Below are 6,090 nucleotides of genomic sequence, written 5' to 3' on the forward strand. Positions count from 1 at the left end.
GAGGAAGCAAGATATAGGCTTCACATGATGTACCCATGTGGGGAATCGAACCCGAGTCTTCGACGTGACGAGCGGATGTTTTATCCACTAGGGCTACCCCACAGCCTCAGTTCATGTTGAAAAGTGCGAGTTCCAGTTTGGTGCAAGTTGATTGTGTTCAACCGAATTCTTCTTTCACATTCGCAGATAGATCACAAACACCACCCGTAGCAAGATTCGGCATATTAAATGACCTTAACAAGTCGAACATTTTCTTTTTGATCCACGAAGATCTTCGTGTATTAGAGTATTATATTCACACCGGTACTCTAGTTCCTCGTGTGATAAACATAGTGTCTTAATCTAACGCGTACCTGTTAATGGATTTTCCCCAAATCTGGATTGACAAGTTAAGTACTCACACCGAGATCCATACAGATTCCAGTTTATAGACAACAATAACATGCCCTGTCTACAAGGCAAACCTGCAGCCACGGTAATGAAACGGAATGAAACCATCTCACCAGCCTCTGTATCGGGAATTAAGGGATTATCAACAACATCTGCTAATGTGTTCTTCAGATAAACACCGGCGCTTTGATATCTTTTCAGAAATGACTTTGGTTTTGATCTTTCGGCGTTCTCTGGTGGTACACATGAAGTCGCTCTGTCTTTCTTTGAGGGAATCTTTTAATATTTTTAATTTTTCTTTCAGGCATTTACATGCTTTTTCGGAGTTGATGTTTTCGGGGTTTAAAGGCATCATGGAAGGGGGTGTTGGTTTCCCCGAGGCTGTTAATGAACTGTTTTGTGTCTCGTTTTAGACTTTTAATATTTATGCAGCTAAAATAGGTTCAGAAAACATGTTTTGTAGCTTCACTGAATAATTGAATAGATCTGAACCTCCGCTCCTGCATTACATATGACTAACGATCCTTTTGATGAGCGCAGATACGATGCAGTAGTTAGATTCACAATATCAAAGACGAAAATAGTCACAGAATTGAGGAAAATGCAAATGATAAACAAGATAGAATAAAAAATAAAAAAATGTAGACAAACACACTAATACACCTTTACTCCTGTGTTCATATCGGGAATAGGACGGTTGGGTAGTCTAGTGGTTAAAGCGTTTGCTTGTCACGGCTAAGTTCCAGGTTCTGTTCCAGAAATCATGGGTAACGGTAAAATGGGCGAAGCTCATATCAGGCGTCCTCCTTGATATTTCTGGAATGTTGCGACATATTAACCTCACTCATATCATAATAAAAGAAACTCCATGTTTTTTTACCATTTTTTACATCTCATTTTCGCGACAAACTAGCGATTTATCGATTCGGCTATAGATGTCGATAATTTATGGATATCGTGATACGACATGACATGGCAGTATCGTGTTCACAGTACGTTGTGCGCGATGTTCAGAGATTCACAGGGTTTGAAATTTTAATGTCAGCATACTCATTGATAACTTTACCTCATATAGCATAGCTATGCATGTCAAGCCCATGAGGATCCGGGTTAAAATTTATCTGCAGTAACCCCTGCTTGTCGTAAGTGACGATTACCGGAATCAAGTGGTCAGGCTCGCGGACGTCGCTGACACGTAATCGGTTCCCAATTGCGTAAATCGACGCTCATGATGTTGATCACTGGATTGTCTGGAATATTACTCAGTGCAGCGTAAAAGTTGACTCACTATTCATGACGATGACTGTCACAATTGGGTAAGAGGTGTCGCTGGTCGTAAAAGTTTGAATCTGGACTAAACAAACCTGTGACGAATATTATGAGTGAATGTTTGAAGTCACAACATATCGGAGGTGACGGATCGATGTGGGAGGAAGCCAAATATAACTCTAGCCTATTGGGAGACTGCCTCGATACACAAAACACCCACCCTGAGAGTGTCGGGCTGGTGACTCCCTCCTAGCCAGAGATCTCTGTGGCCAGCATGGCCCTAGTACGGGAATAAGTCTTCAGTTGTTGGCGACCAATAACCTACTTTTATATTGTGTTGTTCCCTATAGTTAAAATGTTATAGATTTGTTAATTACTAATTTTACATGTATATGGGTGATATTCTAGTTGTGTTACTGTTCTTCGTTGACAGGAATGTCTGACTTATCTATAATTATTGTTAATCTATATCTTGTTTTATTCACGATATGGCTGAAATATTGCCAAAGTGACTTTAGATTCACTGTGGCTGGCATGGCACTTGTACATCTGCCACAAGCCATGGGGATGCAAACTTGTCACATCTTACAGTCCGCTATACAAATTATACTATATTTCATTTCTGAAATTTAATTTCTGCACATTTAAATATTAGATTTCTTTGGGAAAAAATCCTAAAACGCCAAAAACCTGCTGTCTTCCAAGCACTGGTGTCAGCATTAAATTGTATGAATACCGTCATTGATGATGATGTTGCAGTTTGATATCTACATAGTATCTGTGTGAGGGACACACGGAAAGGTTTCTATTCGGCCAGTCTGTTCTGATTTCAGAAACCATGTTTATTTACTAACAACGAGAAATCCGGTAACGTGATATGTAAAAGGCACGTGGCAGCAACGCAATAATCAGTCATCAGTGTGGCGGTGATTTCATCCCTTGGTAAAATTAATGGATGAGGTGTTGTGTTCTCGTCGCTGTTGGGGCCGTTTTCGCGGTGGTCGAGATTCCACTTTGCCGACATGCAGAGTTATCAACCGGACTAATATCATACGCAAATCGGTTAATATTACAAAGATACCTCGGCATTCGCACATATCTACTCATTCTTCAACACCGGCGACCATTCGGACTGCCTTGTGATTGTACACACTTTAACAGTCCCAGACGACCATAATCTCTATGTGAACCCGTGAAATTCCCGTGGTAGAATAGGCCTTAAGCAACCCATGCTTGCCATAAAAGGCGACTATGCTTGTCGTAACAGGCGACTAACGGGATCGGGTGGTCAAGCCAGCTGACTTGGTTGGCACATGTCATCGTTTCCCAATTGTGCAGATGGATGCTCATGTTGTTGGTCACTGGATTGTCCGGTCCAGACCCGATTATTTACAGACCGCAGCCATATAGCTGGAATATTGCGGCGTAAAACTAAACTCACTCACTCATCTCTATATGAGCACTATGTAAAAGAGCATGAAGTCGTCACTTTTACTGCCGCTTCTTACACATAGCAGATCTCTTGTATTTCTTCACGGGAAATTCTAGTTCTAAACACGTGGTTTCCGCTTCGTGCGGAAATCAACCGCAGTTATGAAGGTTTTCGTTTCTAAATCCACGAGCACAAATACGGGACGGAAAATTCTGGTAACGTTATGGAGCGAACTTTGACTCAAACAAGCGATTTAAACGGTTTTGGACAGAATTTCACCGGTTGATTAAAATGCTCACATACAGATTTTATTCCACACATGGGTACGATGTTTGACGCCGATGTCTGGCGTCCCCACTCTGATATTCCTGGAACATAGCCAAACGCGGCAGAAAGCCATACTCCTTCTCAAGTTTACATTTCTCTTGGTCCTTGGGTTCCAGATACTAATTACACAGGTGACAAGTCCCAAATTCATTCATAGTAAATTTAAACCTACTAGTATAAATCGTGGCGTATATATTATTTCAATATATCTAAACTGCTAACAACTGAAAGGATGTAATCTGTCGTACAGACCCTGAAGTATATATATCCAAGAAAGTTCATGCAAGTCCAGAAAATGTGGCAAGTCTAGATTTTCATAACTTCACGAACATGAAGAAAGTCTCAGGGCTCCATTTCATTATACTATTTTTTTTCACCATGAACGTTTTTTCAGTAAAATATGTTCATTTCAGAGACTAGCTGTTAGTCTAGAAGGGATTCTGTAAATCCAGCTAGGGTTCATGCGGAAAGTAAAAGTACTGTAGGGCCCCCTGGTCCTTAGTATCGTGATCTACCTTCAGATCAGATGTATAGCCCGTTTTTACACTGTATTGTCCTCTATACATGTATTTAAACTGTTTTAACGTTAATTACTAGTTTTAAATGGATATCTGTGAGATATTAGTTGTTTACTGTCCTTCGCTGACAGTTTTGTATTTGTTTATAATATACCTTTATTTATTGTAAAATTATATCTTGTTAGTAGTCATAATATGGCTTAAATACTGCCCATGTGACATAAAATGTTAACTCACTCACTCTGAAAGGAATGACCTGTCACCAACACTCTGAATATCACCATGTGAAAAGAACATTATTCATTGTGGATCATCAACTAAATGCCCTGTCTTTTCTCTGCACTGTACACTCATCTGCAAACGTTTTCCAAGAAATATGAACATTTTATTTTGTAAACAACTTGTGACTTCAACATAAGAACAATTTGTCAAACATGTTGATAACAGTATTGCTACGATATACATATGTACACTTAACATCTCAAAATGTATTATAAAGACTACATAGACATTGATGCATTAATGTCTCCTACTCTAGTCAGTATGACAAATCTTCAAACAGAAGCATATGGACCAACAAACAACAATACTGACCGCCATAGTGTCTCTTTCTCCTCATCTCACATTTTTAACCTTTGACTCCTGAATTTACCTCTCAATAAGAATTCGAAACTTGTTAAAAGTTAACAAGTACCAGACTTAACAGAAAAGACATTTTGAGAAAAGAACATTGAATTTACACATCCCTGAAAAAGAGCATTACACATACACAATCAAACATACATCACTATAAATTCACCTGAACTGTGGAGTGAAGGAGACCATTCAGGTGGTGTTATCAGACATCTACTTATCAGTTAAAATATCTTAACTTAGCAATATATCTTATATACATGAAATGAACAGAACCAACAAAGAATACATCAATATACATTTTATCTTTAAATAATATAAATAGATTTCAACTTTTGAAAATTGTCAATCAATGTATGTCCTAGACACCCAATCTGTCAAATCAATGAATATGAGCGACATACTACAACATCTGAAAACATGGTGAGGGTCTTCTTGTAGCAAATTCAGTTGCTATCCAAATCATCATTGAAACAGATTATTTTCATACATTTCTCAGTGACAAATTCAACTTTCTAAAAAGTAGCTTTAAGGATTGATGATTAAATACACATCAATTCAAACAACAGTTACTAACTTACAGACACACAATGTCTGTTTTCTTTCTTTTGGCTGTCAGTTATATATGGTGTCACAAATTTAGCCTGGTACATGAACCACATGATATACAATGAATGAAATGCATGATTTAATTAAAAGAGAGACAAATACTGTCCCTCAGTTTATATTCCTTGTGAAATAACAATGGCAGATGACCTACATACAAATGTATACAATGAATAATGTGCATGTTTTCAGATTGTTTAGTGCACAAATTATTTCTGATGTCATGTTACAATAAGCAATATTCAAGGCAAAAAGATTTGTCTTGGTTAGGTCTTCGATATCATTTTTGATTCAAGAGAACGCTTGGCAGTGTCGAGGCCATATTCTCACCAGTCACATTCTTGGGACAAAACAAGGTCAGACAGGCTTGTTGATCAAGTACAGTGCCTCAAAACTGACACCCAAACCATCAACAGAAATCCTCCTCCTAATCACAATTATACTCTTCACAGATGATTCTCTCACTAATTAATATGACCCTTGGATACCTCATTGAAATCATCATTATCACCAGTACCATTACATTACAATGTGACTCTTGTCTACTTCAGGCACACATCAGAGATCCATATGAAAGTCTCAGGACCCTGTACAATCTAAGGATCTCACACACTGGAGATCCATATTAAAGTCAAAGGACCCTGTACAATCTAAGGATCCAACACACTGGAGATCCATATTAAAGTCTCAGGACTGTACAATCTAAGGATCCCACACACTGGAGATCCATATGAAAGTCTCAGGACCCTGTACAATCTAAGGATCCCACACACTGGAGATCCATATTAAAGTCAAAGGACCCTGTACAATCTAAGGATCCAACACATTGGAGATCCATATTAAAGTCTCAGGACCCTGTACAATCTAAGGATCCCACACACTGGAGATCCATATTAAAGTCAAAGGACCCTGTAC

The sequence above is a fragment of the Haliotis asinina genome, chromosome 16 (genome assembly GCF_037392515.1).
Source record: "Haliotis asinina isolate JCU_RB_2024 chromosome 16, JCU_Hal_asi_v2, whole genome shotgun sequence".
Taxonomy (NCBI): Eukaryota; Metazoa; Mollusca; class Gastropoda; order Lepetellida; family Haliotidae; genus Haliotis; species Haliotis asinina.